This window comes from Hemitrygon akajei, chromosome 18 (assembly GCF_048418815.1).
Source record: "Hemitrygon akajei chromosome 18, sHemAka1.3, whole genome shotgun sequence".
NCBI classification, from domain to species: Eukaryota; Metazoa; Chordata; class Chondrichthyes; order Myliobatiformes; family Dasyatidae; genus Hemitrygon; species Hemitrygon akajei.
This window is the reverse complement of record NC_133141.1, coordinates 16,669,842-16,693,190: the sequence shown is the minus strand read 5'-3', so window position 1 is coordinate 16,693,190 and position 23,349 is coordinate 16,669,842. Positions and strand designations below refer to the sequence as shown.

General features: G+C 42.7%; 1 protein-coding gene across 3 annotated transcripts in view; it reads left to right on the top strand.

Moving 5' to 3' along the window:
* Positions 1-1,422: 1,422 nt before the first annotated feature.
* Positions 1,423-23,349, top strand: part of LOC140741149 (GTP-binding protein Rheb-like) — a 55,935-nt gene continuing 34,008 nt past the window's right edge. For 2 of the 3 annotated variants that reach the window (XM_073070975.1, XM_073070976.1), the window contains exon 1: positions 10,004-10,279. The gene's annotated coding sequence lies outside the window, so the exon portion shown is untranslated. Of the gene's footprint in view, positions 1,446-10,003; positions 10,280-23,349 lie in introns of those variants that run through there. The other variant, XM_073070978.1, reaches the window with a different exon arrangement.

Sequence of the window (23,349 nt, the reverse complement as noted above, 5' to 3'; positions counted from 1 at the left end):
GCTGCAAATACACTGAACAAAGAACCTTTGCAATTCAAAGACCATAATCAGCTGTCATTGCAGAATGTCTCCCAGCTTTCACCAGCTGCTCTTAAGGACTTATATTTGTAAACTTTATCCTTGAGGTATGGGCATTATTGGCAAGGTTGATGTTTATTCCCTTCAGGTGTTTTGGATGGTGTGAGAGATGGAGGCAATGATGTTCCCATGAGACTGGTGCGCTTTGGAATGGAACACATGGTTTTGTGAGCGTTATCTGTGAAGCATAGGTGAGTAATAGTAGTGAACATTTGTTGGCGGCAATATTAAAGAGCTGCTTTGAAAATCCTTTTAACTATTGCTGGAAATGGTCACCTCCTGATTTATACCGCCTGTGGTTGGTTGGTGAAGTGACCATTGAGGTACATATGTTCAGTTCGAGCTCAGGTCACCAGAGCGAAGATGTGCTCAGAAATTAGAATGAATGGCAATATCATGGTGAGTTAATATTTTCACCTTTTGTGCAGTCTTACTCCTGATATAATGCTGGCTGAACGTGGAGACGAGTAAGGACTGAACCAAACTAATTCTTATTTTTTTTGCTGAGTAATCTTTTAAAATATTTCAATTCAGCCAGCCAAAATAATTTGCATATTTTTATCAAAGCATTTCCATTGACATTTGACCTGTGTTGAATATGCCACACAGTGTGCTTCCTGCTTGTTAAATAAATTGATCCACTAAGGGAAGGGTTAAAAAGGTCATGTTCCTCATTTGTTGAACCAGTAACTTGATATAATAAAAAATAAATTGAGGTTGCTACTTATGTAACTTCATAATTCTCATTTGTTTGTCACTACAAAATGTCAAAGTAACATCAAGATGTAAATTAAATTAGTAAAGGATTGATGTACTGCTTCAGAGAAGCATTTGTTTTACCAAGAGGTATCAAATGTCTCGTTCTCTCTCTACTGATTTCAGATTAAATACAATTGTAGCTCTAACATCTTGAATCAATGCAGAGGCTTCCCTCTGCTGGTTGAACTATGAATTACCAATACTTGGTAACCTATCCCAATCTGATTTTAAAGTACGTACTAATGTATAGGGCACAATTTTTCCAGTTACCATACAACCTATGATGTTGCACTACCTTCTCTGAGGGTTCCAGCTGTAAAAAAAAGGGAAGGTAGAAAGCTGACATGATTGACCCTTGGACTCCAAAGAGACTACAGAATGTCGACCATGACACACTTTGTCCAGCCCAGTGGAAACAAAGGGCTCAAAACTAATCTGCCAACACAGTATTTCATTGAACAAGTGACCATTCTCGTCAGACCACCCTGGGGAGACAGTGGACACAGAATGTGTTGGGGAGTCATACAACTGCAAACTTGGATGATTTCTTCCTGAAATAATTTCTTTCAGCACTTAAGAGACTTAGGAGGAGACACAAGAAGGCCTCGGTGAGTAAAATTAAAAACCCCAAAGTGTTCTACACATATGTGGAGACAGGAGGATGACTAGAGTGAGGGTAGGATAGAACAGAGGTAAAAGAGGAAACATGTATCTGGGGTTGAAAAAGGTAGGGAGTTTAATGACAAACTCAAGACAGTCTGCAGATGCTGGAAATCCAAGGCAACACACAAAATGCTGGAGGAACTCAGCAGGCCAGGCAGTGTCTATGGAAATGAATAAACAGTTGATGTTTTGGGTTGAGACCCTTCATCAGGATCTCACGTTAGTGAGGACAGCGTAAAACATGATGATATGCTAGAACATGTTGCTGTTAAAAAAGAGAATGTGCTCGAACTTTTGAAAAACATTCGGATAGATAATCTCCAAGGCCTGTTGTGACTGACCAAAACTGAGCCACACAGAAGTAGTAACTGGGAAACATAAAAGTCTTTAATCATCCAGTGAACCTTCAGGAGAGAGACCAAGAGAAACCAAGAGAATCTCACTCTCCTGACCCAATGTTTTAAATTTCAAGTTTCTAGATTCAGATTTATTCATCATGTACATGTCATTGCATTATCATGTCAGGATGCTGTTCATCGACTATAGCTCAGCATTTAATACCATCATTCTCACAATCCTGATTGAGAAGTTGCAGAATCTAGGCCTCTGTACCTCCCTCTGCAATTGGATCCTCAACTTCCTAACCGGAAGACCACAGTCTGTGTGGATTGGTGATAACATCTCCTCCTCGCTGACGATCAACACTGGCGCACCTCAGGGGTGTGTGCTTACCCCACTGCTCTACTCTCTCTATACCCATGACTGCGTGGCTAGGCATAGCTCAAATACCATCTATAAATTTGCTGATGATACAACCATTGTTGGTAGAATCTCAGGTAATGATGAAGGGGCGTGAGATATGCCAACTAGTGGAGTGGTGTCGCAGAAACAACTTGGCACTCAACGTCAGTAAGATGAAAGAGCTGATTGTGGACTTCAGGAAGGGTAAGACGAAGGAGCACATACCAATCCTCATAGAGGGATCAGAAGTGGAGAGAGTGAGCAGTTTCAAGTTCCTGGGTGTCAAGATCTCTGAGGATCTAACCTGGTCCCAACATATCGATGTACTTATAAAGAAGGCAAGACGGCGACTATACTTCATTAGGAGTTTGAAAAGATTTGGTATTTCAACGAATATACTCAAAAACTTTTATAGTTGTACCATAGAGAGCATTCTGACAGGCTGTATCACTGTCTGGTATGGAGGGACTACTGCACAGGACCAAAAGAAGCTGTAAATCTAGTCAGCTCCATCTTGGACACTAGCCTACAAAGTACCCAAGACATCTTTAGAGAGTGGTGTCTCAGAAAGGCAGCGTCCATTATTAAGGACCCCCAGCACCCAGGACATGCCCTTTTCTCACTGTTACCATCAGGTAGGAGGTACAGAAGCCTGAAGGCACACACTCAGCGATTCAGGAACAGCTTCTTCCTCTCTGCCATCCGATCCCTAAATGGACATTGAATCCGTGGACACTACCTCACTTTTTTTAATATACAGTATTTCTGTTTTTTGCACATTTTTAAAAATCTATTCAATATATGTATACGGTAATTTATTTATTTTCTGCTAGATTATGTATTGCCTTGAACTGCTGCTGCTAAGTTAACAAATTTCACGTCACGTGCCGGTGATAATAAACCTGATTCTTTCCATCAAAACATACAGTGAAATGCGTCATTTGCATTAACAACCAAGGAGGTATAAGGAGGTGTTGGAGGCAGCCTGCAAGTGTCACCACACATTCCAGTGCTGACACAACATACCCACAATGCTCAGCAGAACAACACAATACACAAGGAACAAAACAACAACAGCAAAAACAAGCCTTGTACTTCCCTCCTAACCATGCACACACCATCTTCTTCTGCTTCCAGCGGACTCGGACACTTTGACTACCTCAGTGGACTCACAGAGATTCGCAAGCCCAGCTCTGGCAGCCAGCCTCGATGACTGAACTTCAAACTTGACCCTTGGGCCCGAACACTAGCTCTTAAGCTCCAGTCTTACTGATTCGCAAACCCAAGAGGGTCATCAGGCCTCATTCCTCCTGCCCACATGGAACTCCAGCTCCGGTACCCACCAGCAACTTGCTAAACCTGGGGAGCCACTAGCCTTTACCCACACTGGTCTGCCAGCCTGACATCCAGCCAATGTCCATGTCACTGGACTTTGAACATGGAATAGAGACTTAAGACTCCAGTCTGTCCTCTAATTCCCCCACATTAAATCATAGGTGAAGCCTTTTTAACCATTGAGCACATCTACATGGAACACTGTCACAGGAAAGCAGCATCATCCATCATCAGGGACTCCCACCACCCAGGCGATGCTCTCTTCTCACTGCTGCCATCAGGAAGAAGGTAAAGAAGCCTCAGGACTCACACCACCAGGTTCAGGAACAGTTATTACCCCTCAACCATCAGGGTCTTGAAACAAAGGGGATAACTTCATACAACCTCACTTGCCCCATCATTGAAATATTCCCACAACCCATGGACTCACTTTCAAGGACTTGTTATCTCATGTTTTCAATATTTATTGCTTATTGATTGATTATTATTTCTTATTTTTGTACTTGCACAGTTTTGTTGTCTTCTGCACTCTGGCTGAATGTACGTTTGTACTAGTTGTGCAGTCTTTCATTGATTCTATATTGGTTATTATTCCACAGATTTGTTGAGTATGCCCACAAGAAAATTAATCTCAGGGTTGTATATGCTGACATATATGTACTTTCATAATAATATTTACTTTGAACTTTTTAAGACCATACAACATAGGAGCAGAATTAAGCCATTTGGCCCTCCAAATGGCTTCATCACTCCATCATGGCTGATTTATTATCCCCCCTCAACCCCATTCACCTTCTCCCTATAACCTTTGACACCCTTACTAATAAAGAACCTATCAACCTCTTTAAATATGCCTAATGACTTTACCTCCACAGCCGTCTGTGGGAATGAATTCCACAGATTCACCACCCTCTGACTAAAGAAATTCCTCCTCATGTCTGTTCTGAAGGGACACCCCTCTATTCTGAGATTGTGCCCTTTGGATTTAGATTCCCCCTCTATAAGAAACATCAGCTCCACATCTGCTCTATCTAGGCCTTTGAATATTTGATAATGATATTCCCCTTATTCTTTTAAAGTCCAGTGAGTACAGGCCCACAGCCATCAAACACTTCTTATAAGTTATGCCTTTCACTCCCTGAATCAATCTTGTGAACCTTCTCTGGACTCTCTCCAATGCCAGCACATCTTTTCTTAGATAAGGCACCCAAGCTGCTCACAATACTCTAAGTGCAGTCTGATCAATACCTTATAAAGCCCCAGCGTCATATGCTTGCTATAATATTATAGTCCTCTTGAAATGAAGGCTAACATTGCATTTGACTCAACCTGCAAAGTGCCTCCAAGGACCTCAAAACTTTATCCATAATAATGGCCTCCAACAACTGAAGTCAGGCTAACTTCCTGCCTTTTGTCTCCCTCCTTTCTTCAAGAGTGGAGTGGGTCCTTAAACCCTGACCTGATCCCTAACTCTCCTCTCTGTCCCCAAGCATACCCACTAAACAACTAAAGCAGGAGCACAACCTCAATGGAGTCCACAGCTTGGTGCCATCTTCAACCTTTCAATGATGCCAAGTCCATGGGTATATTTAAGACGGATGTTGATTGTTTCCTGATTGGTCAGGGCATTAAAGGATATGGTGAGAAGGCAGGTGTATGAGGCTGAGTGGGATCTGGGGTCAGCCATGCGGGAATGGCGGACTAGACTTGATTGGCTGAATGGCCTAATTCTGCTCCTATGTCTTCTGGCCTAATACAAAGATAAGAATAAAAAATTAAATACCATTTCAATTGCTATAATCACCTACTTAACTTTAACAATCTGACTATAGTTGCATTCACAGATTTACAGTGGCAGCACATTCCATCTAGCAGAACCACTTTGAATATTCAACACTGGTTTCTGCTCCAAAAGCTTCTGTGTACAAAGTCCAGACACCCTTTTGTTACACTGTTGAGCAATGGCACCATGAATATACAACTAACCAGAAGGATAAGAGGCAAAACAGATCTGTCCTTAAAGCAGCAGGAATTCACCTTTAACAATGTGCTAATAGCAAGAACATTCACCTTTTGTCTTTCAATGGGACAGAATCAGAATCCACTCACTGGGCACAAAATACCAGTTGGAAGTTAAATTGTTTACATGTTTTACTTCCTGAAGACTGGTCCTCATTTTAGTTAATTTATTATTATGCTATCCATAACTCCAGAATGATACCAAACAGGGCCAAACGGGATATGCACTGGGTCCTATGGGTAACTAAATCAGAATCAGGTTTAACATCGCTGGCACATGTTATGAACTTTGTTGTTATGCACCAGCAGTACATTGCAATACATAATAATAAAAACTGTAAATTACAGTAAAAAGTATGTATATATTAAAAAAGATAAATTAAATAAGTAGTTCAAAAAGAAAGAAAAAATGTAGTGAGGTTCATGGGTTCAATGTTGATTCAGAAATCATATGGCAGAGGGAAATAAGCTATTCCTGAATCACTGAGTGTGTTCCTTCAGGCTCCAGGAAATAGGGAAATACAGCCACTATTGTGTCTTCTTTGTAACTGCATTGATGTGTTAGGCCCAGCATTGATCCTTAGTGATATTGACACCCTAGAACTTGAAACTAGTCACACTTTCCACTTCTGATCCCTGATGAAATTCCCTTGGGCTTTTCCTTCCTGACAGTCAAAATCAATTCTTTGGTCTTACTGTAGTTGAGCTAACATAGAAACATAGAAAACCTACAGCACAATACAGGCCCTTCGGCCCACAAAGTTGTGCCGAACATGTCTCTACCTTAGAAATTACTAGGCTTACCCATAGCCCTCTATTTTTCTAAGCTCCATGTACCTATCCAAAAGTCTCTTAAAAGACCCTATCGTATCCGCCTCCACCACCGTTGTCGGCAGCCATTCCACGCCCATCACAGCTGATCTATCTTGCTCTTGTACACCCTCTCATCACCATTGATATTCTGCCAACAATAGTTGTATCATTAGCAAATTTATAGATGGTATTTGAGCTGTGCCTAGCCACACGATCATGGGTATAGAGAGAGTAGAGCAGTGGGCTAAGCACACACCCCTGAGGTGCGCCAATGCTGATTATCAGTGAGGTAGAGATATTATTTCCAATAACAATGTTATTTTCAATGAATGAAAGAAGAGATTGTTCTGCAATTCTGAATCTGAATCTGCTCCTTTGGCAACCTCACTGGCCACAGGTCTAGTACCGGATGATGTTATTCCTTTGTCCAAGGTGGCAGATGGAGTTTCATCTGGAAAAGTGTGAAGTGATTCACTTTGGAAGTTCGAACTTGAAGGCAGAGTACAGGGTTAATGGCAGGACCCTTAACAGTGTGGAGGATCAGAGGGATCTTGGGGTCCACATCCATAGAATCAGAATCAGGTTTATTATCACCGGCATGTGATGTGAGATTTGTTAACTTAGCAGCAGCAGTTCAATGCAATACATAATCTAGCAGAGAGAAAAATTAATAACAATAAATAAAATAAAACATAATAAACAAGTAAATCAATTATGTATATTGAATAGATTTAAATTTTTTTTTGCATTTTCTACAACACTACAAATTTTTAAAAACCCAAACCAGAATAAAAAAATACAGTACAAAAATAAACATACAATAATAATATAATACAAAAAAGATAATTGAGAAAGCACCCAAATTGAAGTCATGTAAAGTTAGTATCCTCCCCAAGCCCCACAACAAAAAAAACTCCAGACCAACCACGACACAATATAGAGAATATAAATCAGGACATTCAAACCCCCAAAACTGTAAATACACTTGAAAACAGAAGATAATAATGCCTACTACCAAAAAAAAGAGCTGAAAGTAAGGGACTGGAAAAAAAACCTTAATTAAGAGGAAGGTTATGAAAGTACTCAATAAAAGGTCCCCAGACCTTATGAAACTTTATATCCGAATTAAGAATTGAATAATGAATTTTTTCAAGGTCTAAACAGGACATAATATCATTAAGCCATTGAGCATGCGTGGGCGGGGCAACATCTCTCCATCTAAGGAGGATTAGACATCTAGCCAGGAAAGAAGCAAAAGATAATATTCGACACTTAGTCGAACTCAAACATATATCTGTCTCACCCAAAAAACCAAACAGAGCAATTAAAGGGTTAGGTTCTAAGTGGTGATTCAGAATACAGGATAAAGTTATAAAAGCATCTTTCCAAAATTTCTCTAAGCTAGGACAGGACCAATACATATGAATAAGAGAAGCCTCGCCCCTTTTGCATTTATCACAAAGAGGACTAATATTAGGGTAAAATCGAGATAATTTAGATTTAGACATATGGGCTCTGTGAACAATCTTAAACTGTAAAAGGCAATGGCGAGCACAAAGAGAGGTTGAATTAACCGATTTGAGAATCGAGTCCCAAATCCCATCAGATAAAGAGATATTTAAATCATGCTCCCAAGCCATTCTAATTTTATCCACAGGGGCACGCCGTAAGAATGCTAATTTATCACAAATAAGTGATATTAAACCTTTACCCAGTGGATTAATAGAAAGAAAGAAATTTTTTAAATAGATTTTTAAAATGTTGAAAAACAAAAATACTGTATATTAAAAAAAAGTGAGGTAGTGTCCAAGGGTTCAATGTCCATTTAGGAATTGGATGGCAGAGGGGAAGAAGCTGTTCCTGAATCGCTGAGTGTGTGCCTTCAGGCTTCTGTACCTCCTACTTGATGGTAACAGTGAGAAAAGGGCATGCTCTGGGTGCTGGGGGTCCTTAATAATGGACACTGCCTTTCTGAGACACCACTCCCTGAAGATGGAACACACACAAAATGCTGGTGGAACGCAGCAGGCCAGGCAGCATCTATAGGGAGAAGCGCCGTCGACGTTTCGGGCCGAGACCCTTCGTCAGGACTAACTGAAAGAAAAGATAGTAAGAGATTTGAAAGTAGGAGGGGGACGGGGAAATGCGAAATGATAGGGGAAGACCAGAGGGGATGGGGTGAAGCTGAGAGCTGGAAAAGTGATTGGCAAAAGTGATACGGAGCTGGAGAAGGGAAAGGATCATGGGACGGGAGGCCGAGGGAGAAAGAAAGGGGGAGGGGAGCTCCAGAGGAAGATAGAGAACAGGCAAAGAGTGATGGGCAGAGAGAGGGGAAAAAAAGGAGGGGGAAAATAAATAAATCAGGATGGGGTAAGAAGGGGAGGAGGGGCATTAACGGAAGTTAGAGAAGTCAATGTTCATGCCATCAGTTTGGAGGCTACCCAGATGGTATATAAGGTGTTGTTCCTCCAACCTGAGTGTGTATAAGGTGTTATTCCTTCAACCTGAGTGTGCTGCGTTCCACCAGCATTTTGTGTGTGTTGCTTGAGTTTCCAGCATCTGCAGATTTGCTCGTGTTTGCTCCCTAAAGATGTCCTGGGTACTTTGTAGGCTAGTACCCAAGATGGAGCTGACTAGATTTACAATCCTCTGCAGCTTCTTTCAGTCCTGTGTAGTAACCCCTCCATACCAGACAGTGATGCAGCCTGTCAGAATGCTCTCCACGGTACAACTATAGAAGTTCCCTGTGCAAGTTGATAGCATGGGTAAGAAGACGTATAGTGTGTTGGCCTTCATTTTTTGGGGGGATTGAGTTCAATAGCCGTAGTTCAATATAAAACTCTGGCCAGACCACACTTGGGAGTATTGTGTTCTGTTCCGGTGGTCACCTCATTATAGGAAGGGTGTGGAAGCTTTAGAGAGGGTGCACAGGAGATTTACCAGAATGCTGCCTGGAATAGAGAGCATGCCTTGTGAGGATAGGTTGAGCAAGCTAGGGCTTTTCTCTTTGGAGTGAAGGAGGATAAGAGATGACTTCATCAAAGTGTATAAGATGATAAGAGGCATCGATAGAGTGGACAGCCAGTGCCTTTTTCCCAGGGCAGAAATGGCTAATATGAAAGTAATGGGTGTGTAAAGCATATTGTCAATGGTAGTGATAAAGGTAGATACATTAAGGACACTTAAGAGACTGTTAGAGAGGCACGTAGATGGCAGAAAAATTGAAAGCTATGCATGAAAGGTTAAATTGATCTCAGAGAAGGATAAAAGGTTGGTAAACATCATGGGCTGGAGAGCCTGTACTTTGCTGTATTGTTCTATGTTCTATAATTTCCTGGGACACAGTCTGTGATGAGTTTAATTTGTGACGTGATAAATGCAAAATTTTAAAAAGGTTTGAAAAGAGCAGGTGACTTGGATCTGTGATTTCCTGAGGTGTCCATCTCTCGGTGTTTGCCTTTGTCAAATGTGCTTTAGTTGCAGATGAACGGAGAAAGACAGATTGCAATGATTAGTCAACAGCTCAATTAATGTTAGACCGTGTGACCTCAGGAGGAGAACTGGACGGACTTTGATCTTTTTCTGTCTGCTGATCTTTATGTTCCTATTTCTCTGACTGGACATTACTAAGAGCTTATTTTTTGCTCTTATTCAAGACCAGATATCTCAACAGTTCACTTTCTGACATGGGTCATTACTACACAACCTTAAGCAACAAGGTTTTCCTTTCCTTCCTCACCAAGTGACACAAAAGATAACTCTGGCTGTGATAACAAACTTGTACAGACCAGATATCGAACCTGTGATCTCCCTGGTTTGTGTTTGTCAACCGGATCATCAGATCTGCTTTTCAAAGGCTTCCTTTTTTAAGGTAATGTGAAATTTATAAGCTTTCTTGCATTTAAGACCAGCAAGTTCAGATTTATTCATTTATTTAGAGATACAGTGTGGAGCAGGCCCTTCCACCCATTAACCAACCGATTTAACCCTAGTGCAATTACAGGACAATTTACAATGGCAAAATAACCTATTAACCAGTAAGTCTTTGGACAGTTGGAGGAAACACACAAATGGGAAGGAACGTACAATCTTGCTTACAGAGGATGCCAGAATTGAACTCCAATGCCTGAGTTGAGATAGCGTTGCACTAACCACTACACTATCATGGTGGCCATGATGGTTTGTACTGTGACCTCTGGCCTTAGCATACCCAGACTCAGAACCCTCTAGATGTGAGTTATCTTGTCATCATGTTAGATATTATTTGAGGACAGGAGAACATATGGTGGAGATATAAATACTGTCCCTGGAGACAAAGACAGAGCCTTCTATTTATTGTGGACTGAGTATTCTTCCCACCATTGTGCATCCCTCCCTATTACCAACAAGGGCTGGTAACTAGCAAACAAAGTTGAGAGCAGAAGCTTTAACAATTGTTTGCCTGTTGTCCTGGAATTTGCCCTGTAACGTAAACAGGGCAGATTCCATAGTAGTGGGACCCTTGGGGTGTATTACAGCAATATAAAAGCAGCATTAGGAACCGTGACCTTGTCCTGACCTCAACCTCACCCAGTCATTTTTGACTGAGATATTACTAAAGTTGCCACTTTCATGCTTTGAGGGTGATTTTCATGGTAAAATTGTTACATTGCATAGAAATAATGAGTCATTTGTAAATGTTTAAAGTGAATTTTGAGAATTCCATTGACTATGTGAATTGAACTCCCCACAAACACAGAAAATGATTGTGACTTTCCTCTCTAAAGTCCTGTGAAGTATTTTCTGTAAGTCTGTAAAATATTCTTGTTTTGATGGTAGTAGCGCTGAGAGCAATGTCTGAGGAACTGGTTTAAGGGAGCTACTGACCTCCAGAGTGCGATGAATTTATTTCACAATTACAAATTAACTGATAAAACCATTAATATCCTTTGAGTACCTCTGCTTTTTCTCCTCTTGGCTTGCCCCTCAACTGTCCTTTCTGATTCAGTTTTTTTTATTTATCACATGCACATTGAAACATACAGTGAAATGTATTGTTTGCATTAACAACCAGCACACCCAAGTGGCAGCCCACAAGTGTCGCCAAATATTCTGGCACCAACATAGCATGCCCACAATAAAATCACTTCTGACTATGGTACACCCTCATAAGGTGCTTTCCCTGAGAACTCATCAGTTCCATACAGACAGTCAGTAACAATAGACTAGTTGGCATCAAAAGTTTAAAAAATCCAATGGTTATAATGCAGACAGTGTTGGCATGGCCAGCGTGCATTGCCCATCCCTAATTACCCTTGACAATGAGGTGGTGAATTGTCTTCTTGAACATCCTTCTGGTGAAGTATTGTTGGGAAGGAAGTTCTAGGAATTAGACAATGAAGGATTAGCAACATATTTCCAATTCAGAATTATGTGAAAGTGGTGGCAGTCCTTGTCCTTGGTGAGAGACATTGTAGTAGGCTTGGGAGGCGTTGCTGGAGTAGCCGCAATCTAACTGAGCGGTCAAATCTGTTCAGGGACATATTAATGAATCCTCCTCCTCGTCCTAAACTTAGTTGAGTAATAGCATTGAATTCTGTGAATTCTGCAGCCACGGAGCGACCACTCTCCACTGAACATCGACGGCTCCTCAGTAGAGATTGTTAAGAGCACCAAATTTCTTGGTGTTCACCTGGCGGAGAATCTCACCTGATCCCTCAACACCAGCCCCGTAGCAAAGAAAGCCCAGCAGCGTCTCTATTTTCTGCGAAGGCTGCGGAAAGTCCGTCTCCCACCCCCCATCCTCATCACATTCTACAGGGGTTGTATTGAGAGCATCCCGAGCAGCTGCATCACTGCCTGGTTCGGAAATTGCACCATCTCAGATCGCAAGACCCTGCAGCGGATAGTGAGGTCAGCTGAGAAGATCATCGGGGTCTCTCTTCCCACCATCATGGACATTTACACTACACGCTGCATCCGCAAAGGAAATAGCATTATGAAGGACCACATGCACCCCTCATAAAACTCTTATCCCTCCTGCCATCTGGGAAAAGGCTCCGAAGCATTCGGGCTCTCACCACCAGACTATGTAACAGTTTCTTCCCCCAAGCTATCAGACTCCTCAATACCCGAAGCCTGGACTGACACCTTGCCCTATTGACCTGTTTATTACTTATTGTAATGCCTGCACTGTTTTTGTGCACTTTACGCAGTCCTGGGTAGGTCTGTAGTCTAGTGTAGTTTTTTCTGTGTTTTTTTTTACGTAGTTCTGTCTAGTTTTTGTACTGTGTCATGTAGCACCATGGTCCTGAAAAACATCTCGTTTTTACTGTGTACTGTACCAGCAGTTATGGTTGAAATGACAATAAAAGTGACTTGACTTGACTTGACATTCCATCCACCCTGCTGGGGAGGGGATGAACATTAAAATGGTGAGTGGGTGCCAATCAAGCAGCTGCTTTGTCCTGGTTGGTGTTGAGCCTCTTGCTGCACTCACCCAGGTACGTGGAGAGAAAGTGCTCCACTGCACGCCTTTCATCCTTTGTACATGGAGGGAAGGCAGTTGTGAATGGAATTGAACATGGTGCAGTCATTAACAAACCTCCTCAGACTATAGATCAAGCAGCTGAAGATGGTTGGACTCAGGACATTACCCTGTGGCATTTCTTGGGGCTGAAACGAGAAATCCTCTCAATCTTCACACTCTTGCTCTCTGCAACGGTCAGTGAAAATACTGTATGTTATCGAAAAAGGGGATTAAGAATGAAACAAGATTGCAACACACACAGAACGCTGGAGAAACTCAGCAACATCTATGGAAAAGAGTGCACAGTCCTGATGAAGGGTCTCGGCCTGAAACATTGACTGCTTACACTTTTCCATAGACACTGCCTGACCTGCTGAGTGTGTGTTGCTTCGATTTCCAGCATATGCAAATTTTCTCTTGTTCAAAATTGCAATTGGCTGCTTCAATAACATTCCTTGATTATCAATAAAAATATCAGCAAAGTAGAATTTAAGAGAACTGTAGTCTCCTTTTGGCATCTACCTTATTCGCTTTCCAGCCTCAGTTCCATCTAGCCCAATGGGAAAGCAAGGGCTAATAATTCTGTTTAAAAACACTAGAATCTTCCTTCTAAGCAAGCTTCATTTATAGATTGAGATGTAAGAGCAGTTTGCATGATGCATATAAATGTAATTTTACAATTTGCTGTCAGATCTCTGGAGGTTGAGTCATTTACTCAACAAGTGGCTAACAACAGTAATTGTACTATGTACTTGCTGTCAAAAGGACTTCATGGGTTCACCAGCTTTGAGGACAAATTCAAAAGGCAATGCCTCAAAAAGGCTGCATCCATCATTAGGGACCCCCACCCCTCCTATTAACTAGGACATGCCCTCTTCTCATTGCTATTATCAAGGAGGAGATGCAGGAGCCTGAAGACACACACTCAACATTTCAGGAAAAGCATCTTCCCCTCCGCTATCAGATTTATGATGGACAATGAACCCATGTACACAACCTCACATTCCCCCCCCCTTTTTTGTACTATTTATTTATTTAATTTACATACAGTATTGTGCAAAAGTCTTAGGCACATACAGTATATATAGCTAGAGTGCCTTTGAGTTTTGCACAATACTGTATTTGTCAACATGAAGCAGAGACCGAGTTTGTAAATCTGGCAGGAGCAAAGGATGTTGGGAATGGCGAGGACTGAGTATCACGGGAGGGGTGTGAGACAGGTAGCCGAGGAGTGCTAGGCAGGGGATGGCGTGGGTACAGACACATCCCAGCCCTGAGACACCAGGGAAATTCATTTGATTCCAAACAATTGGTTTATTGATCATTACAGAATGTCTCTCTGGTGCTTTCTGCTCCCTCCCCTCTCCCTTCCCCTTTTCCTAACCACGATTCCTTCTCCCTGCCCCCTTCCCACTCTCGGTCCACAATAGAGACCCGGATCAGAATCAGGTTTATCACCTCTCACATGTGTCATGAAATCTGTTTTTTGTTGCGGTAGCAGTACATAAAATTACTACAGTACTATGCACAAGTCTTAGGTACCCTAGGTTTAAGTGCCTAAAATTTTTGCACAGTAGTGTATGCATTTTCATTATGTGCTTATTTAATTTAATTATATATACTTACTGTAATTCAGTTTTCTCTCTTTTATTATATATTTCAATGTACTGCTGCCACAAAGCAACAAATCTCACGACATATGCCAGTGATATTAAACCTGAGCAACACACACAAAATGCTGCAGGAACTCAGCAGGACATGCAGCATCTATGAAAAGAGTAAACAGTCGATGTTTCGGGCCGAAACCCCTTGGGCAGGACTGGAGAAAAAAAGCTGAGGAGTAGAATTAAAAGGTTGGGGGGGGGGGGGGGGAGTGGAGAGAGAAACACAAGGTGATAGGTGAACAGAAAATACTCTGCAGATGCTGGGGTCAAAGCAACACGCACAACATGCTGGATGAACTCAGCAGGTCGGGCAGCATCTGTGGAAACGAGCAGTCAACGTTTCGGGCGTCTCCAGCCCCTTGGCATGAACATTGAATACTCCAACTTCCGGTAATTCCCTCCCTGTCCCTTCCACCATCCCACTTTCACTCTGCCTCCTCCTCCAGCTGCCTATCACCTCCCTCATGGACATAGGTGAAACCTGAAGGGGAGGAGATGAAGTTCAGAGATGGGAAGTAAATTGGTGAAATAGACAGAAGGCTATGGAAGAAAGAAAAAGGGGCGGAGAAGCACCAGAAGGAGGCAATGGGTAGGCAGGAGATAAAGTGACAGAGGGAAAAGGGGATTTAAAATGGGGAAGGGGGGCATTACCAGAAGTTTGAGAAATCAATGTTCATGCCATCGGGTTGGAGGCTACCCAAACGGAATATAAGGTGTTGTTCCTCCAGTCTAAGTGTGGCCTCATCACGACAGTGGAGGAGGTCATGGATAGACGTGTCGGAATGGGAATGGGAAGTGGAATTAAAATGGGTGGCCACTGGGAGATCCCATTTCTTCTGGTGGACATGCTTGGCGAAGCGGTCTCCCAATCTACGATGGGTCTCACCAATATACAGGAGGCCACACTGGGAGCACCAAACACAGTATAAACCTGATTCTGATTTAGCTTTCAATGATCACGGATGCCTCATTCTGTAATAGCAGATCAAGCATCACACACTGTCTCTTGTTGGGACTTCTATGTATTAAATAAACTTTCCTGAGCACATTTGATAAACTCTATCCCACCTAGTCCTTTCATAGTATGAGAGTCACAGCCAATATGTGAAAAGTTAATATCACCTACCATCACAACCTGATGTTTCTTGCAACACTCTGCGATCTCTCCGCAAATTATTTCTTCTAAATCCTGTGGACTGCTGGGTGGTCTATAATATAATCCCATTAATGTGGTCATACCTTTCTTATTCCTCAGTTTCCCCAATAGAGCTTCACTAGATGAGCTCTCCAGTCTGTCCTGACTGAGCACTATCATGACATTTTCCCTGACTAGTAATGCCATCCCTCCCCCTTTAATGCCTCCCACTCTATCATGCCTAAAACAACAAAACCCCGGAATATTGAGCTGCCAGTGCTGCTCCTCCTGCAACCAAGTTTTGCTAATGGCTACAACATCATAATTCCATGTGCTGATCCATGTCTGAGCTCATCTGCCTTTCCTATGATATTTAATCAAATATAGGCAGCTCAGGACACTCGCCACACCGTGTTCAACCTTTTGATTCCTGACTTTGTCTGAGGTCTTAACAATATCTATCTCCACAACCTCTTCTCCATCTGTTCTGGCATTCTGGTTCCCATCCCCCTGCAACTCTAGATTAAACACCTCCCCCCCCCCCCCCCCAACCCATGCAGTACTAGCAAACCTTCCCACTAGGATATTAGTATATTAGTTCCCTTCCAGTTTAGGCTGAAACCATCACTTCTGTACAGGTCCCACCTTCCCTGAAAGAGAGTCCAATGATCCAAAACTCTGACACCCTCCCTCCAAAACCAACTCCTTTGACATGTGTTAAACTGTATGATCTTCCTATTTCTGGGCTCACTAGCACGTGGCACGGGTAGAAATCCTGAGATCACAACTCTGGAAATCCTGCCCTTTAACTTAGCAGCTAACTCCCTGAACTCAGTTTGCAGAACCTCATCCATCTTCCAGCCTAAGTCATTGTTACCGATGTGGACCATGACCTTTGGCTGTTTACCCTCCTGCTTAAGAATGCTGAGGACTCGATCCGAGATGTTCCTGACCCTGGCACCTGGAAGGCAACATTCCATCTGGGAACCTCGTTCTTGTCCACAGAACCTCCTTTCTGTTCCCCTAACTAACGAATGCCCTGTTACCACAGTGTGCCTCTTCTCCCCCCTTCTGTTCTGAGTCACAGAGCCAGACTCAGTGGCAGACCTGACCTCTGTGACTTTACCTGCTTGGTCATCCCTAAAACAGTATCCCATACCTGTTGCTGAGGGGGGGTACTCTGCACTAGCTGTTTAACCCCTTTCCCCTTCTAGTCTGTCATCCAACTTCCTGTGTCCTGCATCTTGGGTGTAACTACAGTACCTCTCCTTATATCCTATCTATCAACCTCTCAGTCTCTGGAATGATCCAAAGTTCATCCAGTTCTAGCTCCGACTCTTTAACCTGGCGTGTTAGAAGCTGCAGCTGAATGCACTTCTTGCAGATGTAGTCGTCAGGGACACTGGATGTTTCACTGTCTTCCCAAATCCCACAAGGTGAGCATTCAAAATCCTTCCTGGCATCCCTACTGCTTTAACCATACAATTATAAAGAAAGAAACAATAAATAAACTGGAAAAAAAAACTCCTGACAGCTCTTCACTTTTTCTCACTCAAGCTTTTCCTTGCTGAAGTCTTGAAGAGGAAAACTATCAAAACCCCACTCTAACACTGTCCATTCTAACAAAGGCCACTCCGCTTGCACCTGTCTTGTTTTTATTTGCCCTTGCTAATTAACCCCAATCTCTGATTGGCTGCTGTTCAAACACCAAAACTCCCGCAAAGTGCTGCTTTTTGAAGTACACTTGCAGACTTGTATGAGTCACCGCTTCTCTCGCTCACGATCTTTGATTAGATGCTGTTCAAATAGATGTAGTTTAAGTTTTAAGATTAAACATAAAGTTTAATTAATTGGATGATGGAATGCAGAATTTTTAATTTCAAACATAAACTTCATTCTTAAAAATATACACATGAAGTACAATACAATCACCACATGTATTTATTTAGATTCATTGTACAAAGCACCAATGGCAATTATGTAGCCTCTGAACAAGACACCCTATAAATGTTAGCAGGGCTGTTATGCAGTTACAACCACTCAGTGTCCACTTACAGCAGGACCGTAGAAACATAGAAAACCTACAGCACAATACAGGCCCTAGACCCACAATGCTGTGCCAAACATGTACTTACTTTAGAAATTACCCAGGGTTACCCATAGCCCTCTATTTTTCTAGGCTCCATGTACCTATCCAGGAGTCTCTTAAAAGACCCTATCGTATCTGCCTCCACCATTCCATGCACTCGCCACTCTCTGCATAAAAAACTTACCTGACATCTCTGTATCTAGATCCAAGCACCTTAAAACTGTGTCCTTTCATATTAGCCATAAACTTTATTCAGACTGTAGCCTGCAGTCCTTCCCATTGAAGACTCTGCATTGGCTTCATGGAGCTTCAGTGTATCCCTCAGCATGTTCTCCTGCATCTTGGAATATGCCACTTGGTAGCATTCCATTATGGACACTTACTTATATGGGAAGAGCAACAAGCTTCGGGCAGACTAAAGTGTGTCTTTCACTAAGTTGACGACCTTCCAGCAGTACCTGATGTCTGTCTCTGCGTGTAACCCCAGGAACAGCCCAGGATCAGAGAGCTGCTCTGGATGAAACCTGATGAAAACCTTTGCTTTATTTTCCAGACCTTCTTTGCAAATGAACAGTCCACAAATAGATGGGCAATTTTTTTAACAAAATATACTTCATTCAAAAATAAAATTATGTACAATAAACCATTCAATGATTCTCAATCCTATACAGACATTTCCACTATATTTTATACATTTCCACACTTTCAGCCACTCAGGTGGTACTCTGTTGTTTCATCTTTACACACCATTGTTGAGGGGTATACTCCCCACCACCCGACCCCTCCCACTCCCATGGGAGAAGAACCCTAGAGTGTGGTCCTTCCCCACCGGGCCCTTGCGGTGACTGCACCAAGTTTCAGTGTGTCCCTCAGCACGTACTCCTGCAGCTGAGAGTGTGCCAGTCGGCAGCGTTCCCCCACGGACATCTCCATGTGCTGGTAGACCATCAAGTTTTGGGCCGACCAAAGAGCGTCTTTGACCGAGTTGATGATCTGCCAGCAGTCCCCGGGAACAGCCCGTAGATCAGAGAGTCCTCTGTTACGCAGATGCTGGGGATGAATCTCGACACAGCCCCTTCCATCCTCCTCCACACCTTCTCCGCGAACCCGCAGGGTGCAAAGAGGTGGGTCACCGACTCTGCCTCATTGCAGTCCTCCCGTGGGCAGAGGGGTGTGGAGACGACGTTCCGGGCGTACAGGAGGGATCGGACTGGGAGGGCCCCTCTCACCGCCAGCCAGGCGAGGTCTTGATGCCTGTTGGTGAGGTCTAGCAATGAGGCATTCTGCCAGATGAACTGGACAGTCTGCTCAGGCAACCACCCCACTGTGTCCATCACGTCCTTCTCCTGCAGTGCCTGCAGGACCTTATGTGCTGACCACTGCCTGATGGCCCTGTGGTCAAAGGCGTTGACCTGGAAGAACTTTCCTACGAAGGACAAGTATGGCGGCAACGACCCGCTGACAGGGGTGTTGCGCGGGAAAGGGGCCAGACCCATCCTTCGTAGCCAGGGCAACAGGTAGAACCTGGGCACATAGTGGTACTTGGTGCCCACGTACCTGGGATCCACACACAACCTGATGCAGCCACACACAAAGCTGGCCATCAGGGTGAGGGATCAATGGGCAATTGTTTCAGATCAATTAATTCACGGGTTCTTTGAGGTCGTTCCACTCAACAAGCTGGGTGGTTAGGAGCAACTGCAGCACTTTGAGGCGAGCCCAGATAGGGAAATTAGAAGCAATGAATTTTGCTGACAAGAAGTGGAAAGGTTCTGCAATGCATTTTGCACTACTCATTAATTTTGGTCCAAAATCAACATCAAATGGAAATTGGGCATTGCCAATTCATGCTCATTCTTTTTTTGAATTAGCAAATGGACAAAAACTGGCCTCTCGAGAGTACTGAGTGTGATGGAATCAATAAATTAACTTAATGAGTGAGATATTTAGCCACAGAAGATCAATGTTAGCTGGTTCGAAGGTGGTAAACAACAGCAACAGCAGAACATCGAAAAGAATGACTTCTATTATCTACAGCACTTTTCACAGTCTCAGGAGATAGCAAGCATTTACAGTTTATGATGTACTTTGGAATTGTGGTCACTGATGTTCATGTACTTTCAATAGATTGCAAAATGAAAAATATGACATAAAGAAAAAGAAGAGGGAGAAATCAGAGTAGTCAGGTCGAACTTAAACTTGGTTTTCAGCAAAGTCAGGATTCATGGAGCTCCAATAAATGTGCCTAAAACCAAGAAACTGGTGAATAGGATAACTAACAAGAGAAAATCTGCAGATGCTGGAAATCTGAGCAACACACACAAAATGCTGGAGGAACTGCTGAAGGGTTTTGGCCCGAAGCATCGATTGTACTCTTTTCCTAGATGCTGCCTGGTCTGCTGAGTTCCTCCAGCATTTTGTGTGTGCTGGTTGAATAGGATAACTGCAAAAATTGGAAAATGTGTAGATCACGTTAAGTTGTGATTCTTTTATATTCCTTCTGATACTGAGGGAGAGAGGAATATATAAGGCACTCTCACATTTAACTGCAGTTATCGTTATACAATCATGATTAGGCAGTGCAGCCATGTTAGGATTTTCACATGCAAGTCATAAAGCATTAAGCTTTATGGGCAAGAGTGCAGAGCAGATTTATGAGGATGTTGCTGGAACTTGGGGGGGACTGAGATATTGAGAAAGGTTAAGCAGGTTGGCTTTATTCACTGGAGCGTGAGAGAAAGAGGAGTGATCTGAAAGAGGTGTATAAGATTATGAGGAGCATAGCTAGGGTAAATGCTTGGTCATTTTCCCTGGATTAGGGAATCAAGAACTAGAGGGGGAGACAGGAGAGACTTAATAACAACCTGAGGGGCAAAACTTTTACCCAGAGGGTAGTCAGTATAAGGAATGACCTGCCAGAAGGAGTGGTTGAGGTGGGTACATTAGCAACATTTAAAAAGTACTTTGACAGGTATATGGAAAGAAAATGCAGGCAAACTAGTCTAGATGGGAACCTTGGTCAGCATGGACCAGTTGAGTGAAAATGCCTGTTTCCATGGCATATGACTCCATGACTTAGGCTACATCCACACTAGACTGGATAATTTTGAAAACGCCAGTTTCATGTAAAAACGATAGGCATCCACACCAAGCGTTTTTGAAAATACCTCTGTCCACATTAAAACGGGTATTTGGGTGAATCTCCTCCTACTGGGCATGCGCAGGACACATCTACAGAAAACAAGCGACATGTTTGGTGTCGAATCTCACTGTGAAAGTGCGCGTTTGTGCAGTTACAGACTAGAAAAGCTTAAAAGGAAATTGCCAAACAACGGACAGCTGTTGGCTCTCATGTAGGAGGACTTAAAACTGAAAAAAACAAATACTGGAGCGTATGGAGGTAACCGACAGGGAATTCACAGACAGTATGACCCGGCTGACGACGAACATTGAAAAACTGACTAACTCTGTTGCATTAATAAAGCCCCTTGTTAAATGTATAAAACATGTCTGCATCAGTGTTATCTTGTATTTCCATACAATGTTACATTAGGCTGTTACACATCTATTGTCAGAGAAGTACTTGCATAAATAGGTAAACCACCTTCATACGAGCAAGGACAGAAAACAGAGCAAAGTGAGTATACTTATTTATTCAGTAAGTTATGGGTCAAAGTATTTTTTGAGTACTTTTCTAACTTTTCTGATTTCAGTCTCATTGCCGTCTGTTCTGAAATTGTTAGGTTGTGTGTGTGTGTGTGTGTGGGGGGGGGGGGGGTTGTGTTCAAGAAAACAATGAAATGCCGCCATCTGTTCCGGCACATCATGACAGCCTTTTTAGATTTCTCCGGTTACCCCGTCCACACTGCTCTGCCCAAGCAGCGTTTCCAAGAGGGACGCCTCACGTCTTAATAAGCTGGTAAGGAAGGCAGGCTCTGTCGTGGGCAAAGTACTGGAGAGTTTAACATCGGTAGCTGAGCGAAGGGCGCTGAGTAGGCTACGGTCAATTATGGATAACTCTGAACATCCTCTACATAGCACCATCCAGAGACAGAGAAGCAGTTTCAGCGACAGGTTACTATCGATGCAATGCTCCTCAGACAGGATGAAGAGGTCAATACTCCCCAATGCCATTAGGCTTTACAATTCTACCGCCAGGACTTAAGAACTTTTTAAAAGCTATTATTAATGCTTTTTGAGACGGTGATTTAGATGCATATCATATTTTTTTACTGAGTTAAGTATTGTATGTAATTAGTTTTGCTACAACAAGTGTATGGGACATTGGAAAAAAAGTTGAATTTCCCCATGGGGATGAATAAAGTATCTATCTATCTATCTATCACTCGAGGGTGTTTTAGAAAAGCTCCATTTTCAGGGGAGGAAAATGCCATTTCAGTGTGGACAGAGGGTCAAAACGAAGAGAAAAGGCTTCGGTTACGGATTCATCCGGTCTAGTGTGGACGTAGCATTAATGATATTTCAATATTGTATGGAGAATAGTGAGACAATGCTGTCTGATGGTTTGATAAGTTAATTCAATGAGCATAAGAGAGGAGAAACTTTTCAAATTCAATACACAGACAGGATAACTGGGCTATTGCTCCTTCTCTCAATTCAGCACTCCTGATGAGGAAAAAAATTGCATATAGTTAACACGTTTTAAATTTCTTTCAGAATGCCCAAAAGTAGTTTGCAGTGAATTAAGTACATTATGTAGATAAATGCTAGGCAAAGACAGAATCTGGTTTGGCTTTCACACCACTGGTGGTTGCTCATTTTGCTCCCAAATTTGCAGATATTTGCACACTGTAGTGGGCCATATTACATATAGTGAGTTGGAGTACGGGAAGGAGATAAGAGAGCCTAGTAACATGACAACAATCTTTCCTTCAGTGTCATCAAATGAGTTAGTCATTGATTTCAGGAAAGGGGAGGCAGTGCAAATGTTCCTGTTTATGTCAACAGTGCTGAGGTCAAAAAGGTTGAGAGTTTCAAGTTCTTTGGAGTGAACATCATCGATAGCCTGCCCTGTTGCAACTCATCGACCAAGAAAGCTCACCAATGCCTCTACTAAAGACTAAGGGAGGCTAAAGACATTTGGCATGTACCCTTTGACCTCACCAATTTTAATCGATGTACCATAGAAAGCATCTTATCCGAATGCATCACAGCTTGGTATGGCATCTGCTCTGCCTATGACCACAGGAAACTGCAGTGAGTTGTAGACACAGAAACTAGCCTCCCCTCTATGGACTGTTTCTACCTCTCACTGCCTTGGTAAACCAGCCAGCATAATCAAAGGTCCCACCCACCTGGCAAAAGCTTGAAAGCATGTACCACTGGGCTCAAGGGCAGCTTCTACCCCACTGTCATAAGACTATTTAATATTTCCCTAGTATGATAAGATGGACTCTTGACCTCACAATCTACCTTGCACCTTACTGTTTGCCTGTCTTGCACCTTCTCTATAACTGATCTGCATTGTTATTGTCCTCAATGCACCATTGTAATGAATCGATATGTATAAACAGTATGCAAGACC